This window comes from Triticum urartu, chromosome 7A (genome assembly GCF_056163025.1).
Source record: "Triticum urartu cultivar PI428250 chromosome 7A, HENAU_Tu73, whole genome shotgun sequence".
Taxonomy (NCBI): domain Eukaryota; kingdom Viridiplantae; phylum Streptophyta; class Magnoliopsida; order Poales; family Poaceae; genus Triticum; species Triticum urartu.
In genome coordinates, this window is record NC_141879.1 from 28,533,562 (window position 1) to 28,541,966 (window position 8,405).

An 8,405-nucleotide genomic window follows, 5' to 3' on the forward strand; every position below is an offset into this window, starting at 1 on the left:
GGATTGGCATGTTCGAAAGGAAAGCGCATGAATGGAGCACTAAAAATAAACCTTGCATGGCACCTGAAATCAACATTCGAAATCAGCAATGTGTAGGACACTGAAATCAACAGTTCCAATAATCAGTTTAGGATTTGAAGCACAAAACTGGGCAGATGCAACAAAGCATAGAGCTGGCTGGCTCGAAGATAAAGATAGTGCCTCACAGCACTGCCATGAATTGTGAACCATCAGGCAGGAAATTGAGTACAAAATATTGCGATACTCCAATTATAACAGCAGAGTAGTGACGACATAGTACATAGTCATTCTTATCGATGTTTCAGAACATTCTTACACACTCTTACAGCGGAAGTTGCTCCAGTCAGCAGTAATAGCCGAAGCCTAAAACAAGGAATGCGTTAACATCATCAACCATCACAGGGACTGGGAGAACATGCTAGGGACAACCCACATAGGTTGCACTAAATTGCCATAGCTTATGAAAACAAAGTTGTTTCGGCTGGAGGCAGGCTTCCCCAGCTCAAATGCAGCCCAATGTTCAGAATCATGGGAATAGTAGTACACGCAGTTGCTCCTCCCGACCAATACTCGTACAGTTTGAAGAGGTTTTACCACGTCCTAAACCGAGCTTCAGGTACGAAGTAATGTGGGAGTCACATGAATCGTGGCGTGACACTATCAACTCAGGATGGAGCGAACTGCAAGCTGGTCAAGGAGTTGAGGGCATTCGCAGAAAATTGGAGCTGCTGTCAAAGAACCTCTCGGCATGGAATGATGCAACTTTTGGAAGTGTTAGGAAAGAGATCAAGAAGGCAAAAGTGGAGCTAGAGAGGCTCCGTAGTGTCCCGTCTAGGACTGCTCCAAATCACCTTGAGCAGAAGTTGAATGAACGACTGGTTGAGCTCTATCATAGGGAGGAGATAATGTGGAGACAAAGATCTCGCATACAGTGGCTGACTGCGGGTGATCGCAACACAATTTTTTTTCACATGAGAGCTAATATGCGGAGAAGGAAGAACATGATTCGAGCTCTATACAACGCGCTGGGTATACGAGTAGATGACAAAGCTGAGATGAACCAACTTGTGACAGATTTCTATAAAACTTTGTACACGACGGAAGGTGTGCAGGGGGTAGATAACGTATTACAACATGTGCCTCGGAAAGTAACACCAGAGATGAATGCTTCGCTTTGCGCCCCGCACCCAAATGAGGAAGTAAAGCAGTCCCTGTTTCAGATGTTTCCCACGAAGGCACCGGGCCAGATGGTTTTCTTGCACACTTCTATCAGCGTCACTGGGACATTTGTGGTGATGAAATAACTAAAGTGGTGCTTCGGATTGTCCGTGGAGAGGAGACTGCTGCAAGTATTAATGATACGGTACTTGTGTTGATACCCAAGGTACAAAACCCCACTATCCTTACCCACTTTAGGCCTATCAGCCTTTGCAATGTAATTTATAAAATTGCTTCTAAAGTGGTGGCGAATAGATTGAAGTTGATATTGCGAGATATTATCTCGGAGTAGCAACCAACCTTTGTTCCAGGGAGGTTAATCACAGATAATATTATATGTGCGTATGAATGTTTGCACTTCATGAAGAGAAACAGATCCAAGACAAACAGCTTGTGTGCACTTAAGCTTGATATGATGAAGGCATATGACAGACTAGAGTGGCCTTATCTAAAGGCAATTATGGTTAAGCTTGGCTTTGCACCAGATTGGATCCATACAGTTATGAGCATGATCACTTCTGTTTCGTTCTCGGTCTTGTTTAATGGAGAAAGATTGGAGAGTTTCTCACCTTTCAGAGGTATCAGGCAGGGAGATCCTATTTCCCCTTACTTATTCTTGATTGCAGCGGAGGGCCTTTCGTGCCTTTTAAAACACAGTTCTCAGTCATTAGTGCTCGGTGGCATAAAGGTGGCGCCCACAGCTCCGGCAGTGAACCATATTTTGTTTGCAGATGACAGCCTGCTGCTTTTCAAGTCTAGTGTCCAGGGGGCAAATGAGGTTTCAAACCTACTTGATGCATATTGCTTGGCCTCAGGCCAAAGGGTAAACCATGATAAATCGTCAATCTTTTTCAGCAAGGGATGTCCGGAGACCCTTAGAGTGGAGATAAAGAATATTATTAATGTGCATAATGAATCTTTGAGTGAAAAGTACTTGGGTCTGCCGACCGATGTTGGACAGTCCAAAAATGGCACCTTCAAATATTTACGAGACAGAGTTTGGGAAAGGATAAAGGGATGGATGGAGAAACTATTATCAGTGGCAGGAAAGGAGGTTCTCATAAAATCTGTGGCTCAAGCTTTACCAGTTTTTTCGAAGTCTTGCTTCAGATTACCTCGAGGCCTTTGTGAAAGCATTACGTCACTCATTCGCCAATTTTGATGGGGAAGTAAGAGAGGCAAGAGGAAACCATGTTGGGTAGCTTGGGATTTGATGACCCGACCGAAAAGTTTGGGAGGACTTGGCTTTCGGGATGTAGAGATCTTCAACTTGGCCCTTTTGTCTTGGCAAGTTTGGAGATTATTGAATGATCCCTCCTCTCTTAGTGCACAAATCCTTAAAGCATCATATTTCCCACAATGTTCATTCCTAGAAGCTCAACTAGGTCCACATCCTTCTCTGGTGTGGCGATCTATCCTTGATGGGAGAGATATTATCACCCAAGGAGCTATCCGGCATATTGGTGATGGAACTACCATGAACATATGGCAACATAGTTGGATCCCAAGGGACGGAATGATGAAGCCGGTTGCCTCTTTAGTTGCTGACCCACCGCAACTGGTTTCAGATCTGATCGACCATACTAGAGCTGCGTGGCGAGAGGACCTGCTCAGACAGGTGTTCATACCTATTGACGTGGAGGCCATCTTGCAAATCCCGCTCTGTACACGGCTTGTGGACGATTTTTGGGCGTGGAATGCTAACCCAAGGGGGCGTTTTTCCGTACGCTCAGCTTATAAGATGATTGTCAAGATCAAGATTGGGCGCGAGGCATGGCTGGAGGAAAGGGAGGATCCTTCCAACTCTGAACATGAGATGAGGGGGTGGAACTCGTTATGGAACATGCCAGTGCCACCGAAACTGCGTTTTTCACTTGGCGATTGGCGCAACACTCACTCCCTACGGGAGATGTCCTAAACCATCGTCATATGGCCACTACGAGTGCTTGCTCCCTCTGTGGAGGGCAGGATAGCTGGCGACATTCTTTGCTGGAGTGTAATGCGTCTAGGTGTGTATGGGCACTTTCAGAAGCCGAGATGGTCGAGCACATGTTGGCAACTTCGGAGCCTGACGCACTGTTATGGCTCTTTGCTATGAATGAGTCTCTTCCACCGGAGCAATTTCAGTTGATGATTGTTACTATGTGGGCTATTTGGAGTGCAAGGTGGAAAGCTATACATGAAGATATATACCATACTCCGTTTGCCACTGACAACTTCATCAAAGCTTACTTATCAGATATAGAGTTTTTGAAGAAGAAGGAGAAAGCACATGGGATAGCAGTACCACGAGATCATACGTGGATTCCGCCACCAACAGATCACTACAAGCTCAATGTGGACGCGGCCGTGTCACGCTCGGGCACGTTTAGCACAGTTGGTGTGGTTTGCAGGGATGAAAGGGGTTTTTCATGGGAGCGTCAGCTCTCGTTTTCAGTGGACTGCGCAACCCCCAGGTGCTAGAAGCACTAGTTGTTCGGGAGGCATTAGCTCTTTCAGAAGATCTCTATATCAACCAGTTACTGGTGGCCTCCGATTGCAAGGTGGTGGTAGATGCAATCAGGCAAGGAAGCTCAGCAGACTTTGGAGCCATTGTCGAAGAAATCAAGGCTAGAGCAACTACCTTTATTTCATGTTCGTTTACTCATGAGTATAGGACCTCCAATACGGAGGCCCATAATCTCGCAAAGCATGCTTTATCTTTAGGGTTTGGCCGACACACCTTGCTAGGACAACCCGGCGATCTTCTTTTTGTACCTATGAACATTATGATTCAGTAATAAAGCTTTGCGAGATTCTCAAAAAAAAGTTTCTCCTCCCTCCCCACCTTTCCGGGTTCCTGAAAGATAATGGCTGGCTTCTCTTGTCGGTGCTGATGAAGATCGCCCAATTCTCCAACTCCTCCACCTTCACCCACATTGCATGTTCAGTCCACTGGTCAAGGCGGAAGACTTCAAAGGTATCCCCTCTTGCCGGAAACGACCCCTGACACCCGACCAAGAGAAGCATAACACCACACGCCACCAGATATAGGTTGGCAAGATGACCTAGGGGGATTTCCTCCCAACTGACTCCCATCATCTATACGCGAATCCAAGGTGCCAAGTGCACAACAAAGAGCATGCCACCAGAGTCCAAGCCGTATACCTGGCCTTTGAAGGTCACAATCTGCTGGACAGTTCCATCACAAGGGCAACCTCTCAACCAAGAGTGACTGCCAACACGCCAAAAGTAACTGTGGGATTCGTTGGTGACAATGAGATGTGGGTTGGGTGACTCTACAGGAGCCGTGAGGGCACCGTAGTAGACCTCGGTGGACTCGTCGCCCGGTATCTGTGGTGGTGAAAAACTAACACCTGTAAACACATCAACAATGAGACATGATCTATTTCTGGAAGATGAGATGGCCATAAGAAGCACCTAGGAAGCAAAAACTACCCAGAGAATTTGGGGGGGGGGGTGATTATTTGCTCGAGAAAGATTAACTAGGGGAATATGGTAGCCAATGCGTGAGTGTTTGCTGGCTGGATCAATGACATGACATGTATGCTTATCGCCAAGGGGGCGATGACATGGACAGTGCACGGGGACATCCGGTTGCAGGAGCACGGGCGGGAAGATCATCAAGAAAATCCTAGCCAACATCAGATGAACACAATAAGCACTACTACGAAGATGTCGGGGCCCGCCCATGGTCGAGGGCCCCGACATCTTCGTAGTAGTGCTTATTGTGTTCATCTGATGTTAGCTAGGATTTTGTTGGGGTAGTGTTGCTGTTGTCAGCGTCCTTGTATCTAGGCTTGGGTGGGTGTGGTGTGGTGTGTGTGTGTTTGTATCGGCAGGATTCGGTTGTTCGATGATGCTTTATCTATAAAGCGCGCGGGGGGGGGGGGGGGGAACCCTTTTTTGTAGAAGAACACACTGTAAAAGCTGGGACACTGAAAAACCCTTCATCATGGAGTTGCAGACGCTATATTGCATTGCCTTTGAACTCACACACAACAAAGAATGTATTGCCCTCGGTCTCCATGACACAACAAAGAAGCACACTCAGACACGAGCATCACTCATATGACACTCGCCAGATTTTGACGTCGATGCCGTGTATGCTTCCAGCACCGCACTGAACCAGTGACCGAATGCCGCCACGGTGCCACCGTTACGACCTGCTCTAATCAGGATTGAGGGGGCGAAGAAGGTAATTTATGAATGAACTCTAAGAAATAATTAATATTCAAACCTAATAATTAGGGGCAATTTTTCTAGAGTAGGGGGGCAATGGCCCCCTTTGGCCCCCATGAAGCTCCGCCACTGGTCATGCCTTGGCAGGGGCCCAGGGCTATGTCGAAGCAAAAGCAAATTTCAATTTTCAACATGAATTTCCCGAGATCAATAATAAGATGTGTTTTGATGGCTTGCTTTCTACGGCATCGCGAGTTATGCATTGAGGTATATTTTTCTTGCTTTGGCACTTACAAACTTTCTATACATTTGCAGAAGGACCAGAACATAAAGCTACAGTAGTAGTGATTGCCGTGCTTGCGAGTATTGCACCACTCGTTGTCATTGTAGCATGGTATTATATTTGGAGGAGGAGGAGGACCAAGAGGAGGAGACGAGCAGAAAAAACAATAGAGCGAAGTAAATCCTCTTATCCATTTCGAATTATTAAACTGTAGCACTCCAAGCATGCAATGAATCACCTTACGGGCAGGGAAGAGAATAGTGGTTTTAACTGACACCATTTGTGGATTCTTTTTTATACTTATAACCTAATTCCGCTAAAAGAGTTTGTATCAGCATGTACCGACAAGGTTGAAAAGGGAAGATCCTTAGCAATTTTCAGCTAGATCCTACATATTCCCTGGGCTCCCTCTGTAAAGTGTTATAAGTGTGTTTAAATCACTAAAGTAGTGATCTAAATGCTCTTATAATACTTTATGGAGGGAGTAACTTCTATTGTTGCCCTTATTTCCAACAGAATCAACAAGCTCAGATGACGCTCGCAATATCGAGTCTCTCCTCCTTGCACGCTGAGCGGCCAGTAACAACGCCACTGTTGGTGATGATGTCATGCCAACTACAATAGTATAGATAATCCATCACCCTTGGATTTCCCAATTGGACGGCGTGTATTGATCGTAGCGTACCATAAAAGAGCTGAGCTCTAATGGAAAGCCAGAAGCCGGTTCGCAAAAACTATATGACAATGGCAAGATAACACATCATTGGGCTGTGCGATCAAACACGGCGAGGAGGCTAACGCTCCTTTGGCCTGTCAAAATATATAAACTGCAAAAAATCGGCTAGTTTTCTTGTGAAATCATAAGTTGATCAGTGAGGCGCTAATAGTGTCCAACGAATCAATCCATCGAATGGTATGCATACCATTTTGCGGGCACGCGGATACGTAATTGAGACCATTTGATAAAATCTGCCAGTCGGCCAGTCCCAAATATTCCAGGGTTCTAAATTTGCTGCGATGCGAGAGAGAACCCAACCCTCGTAACGCATTCGGATCTCGAGATTTCCTAGAGGACAACCGCATGGCCGTGTACCAAACAGAGGATGGACTGATGGAGGAAAGGGATGGAGAGAAACTAGGGTTCAGCTAGGGTGCATGGGATCATCGCCGACCTTGTGGAGTGAGCTGGTGGCGGCGACAATGACGACGTGGTGGCCAGTGGCAGCGATCTCTTTCCTCCCCGAGAATGATAGTTTCACTCTGCTCTCTGTTCTCCCCACTCATCTGCAACTTTGAGACTTTTTCTTCATCTGGAAAAATTGGGGTTTAGGATTGAAAATGCTAAATGGAGGCCGAGCTCCATGAAGCTCTTTATTTTTGAAAACTTTGAAAATCACATTTTGAAGTTTCAACAAAATCTGAAAAAAATCACATGCGTTCATACGGATGTGTAATACATGTGTGAGAAATTTGAAGATGATATACATTACGGTGGGAGCTACACAAAAAGTAAAAAATGTGATTTTAAAATGGTGAACAGTACTAGACTTTTCACTATAAAAATGCACGAATTTGCCTTTTTTGTGTAGCTCTCACCATAATGTACTTCATCGTCAGGCTTTACACACATGTAAAACACATCCATATGAACGTGTATGATTTTTCCAGAATTTTTCAAAACTTGAAAAATATCATTTTTGAATTTTTCAAAAAAAGAGCTCCGTGGAGCTCGTCCTCCAAAATGCGGTACTCGGTTTTGGATGGGCTACCGTCTGCTTGTGATCTACCTAGCTGGCTGGCCCATAGTTATGGGGCTCGTGATCGACATTGTACATAGTTTGTGTATCAACCACAACAAGACCAGAGACTGAGTGTTCCTGAACCAGAGTGGCCCATTCTCTTTTGTGTTGTTGGTAAGGTGAGCCATAGGTTTCACTCTGTTTCAAAATTCAAAATAAATTTATATTTCTCTACAAAATCTTTTTACTAGAATAAATATGAGATGAAAGTTCCTTCCATATATACAATGGGTCTAGGCCGTAGTGGAACGATCGTCACCAAAACCGTTCAAGATTACATGGGCACAATTGTATCGAAGACTAATACATGACCTATACACTCAGCAACATAGAGCCCCAATTTGTTTGGCAGGAAAGTAACAAGAGTCGTGTCTTGTTCAGCAGGTTCTAGCTGCAATGCATGCACATGCACTATGCTTCTTCATGAGCTTCTGACTCAATTTTCCAATACATCCCATTCCGCTGCTAGATCATGTTGTGTGACAGTTGGTGCCATTCACCCTACTCATTATTGGTGCTCACCTCCCATGCTTTGCCATCCTCTACCAGTCTCCCAAATGTGATCCATCTACAAGAATAAGCTACCTATTTATAGGAGGTCACCGATCGATTAACGCTGTGTGTGGCCAGGACATCATCATTGCTTCACCAAACATCACATGCCGACAATTTTGATCACTGCTGACATTCATACCACTCATGGCATTCCTAAATATGAGAACCCTTGTGTGAATTAGCAGCATGACTCTGATCTCTTTCTCCACGAGGACCAACTCACGATGGAGTACCAAACAGAGAATCAATAGCTGGAGTAAGGCAAGGGGGCAAACTAGGTTTCAAGTGAGGGTGTAGAGGAACAACGCGAATATGAGATTCAAAAGGGTGAGTATGGTAGCACTCCT

General features: G+C 45.3%; 1 pseudogene; it reads right to left on the minus strand.

Moving 5' to 3' along the window:
- Window positions 1–417: 417 nt before the first annotated feature.
- LOC147957243 (uncharacterized) lies at window positions 418–8,042 on the minus strand (annotated as a pseudogene).
- Between the last annotated feature and the right edge of the window lie 363 nt (window positions 8,043–8,405).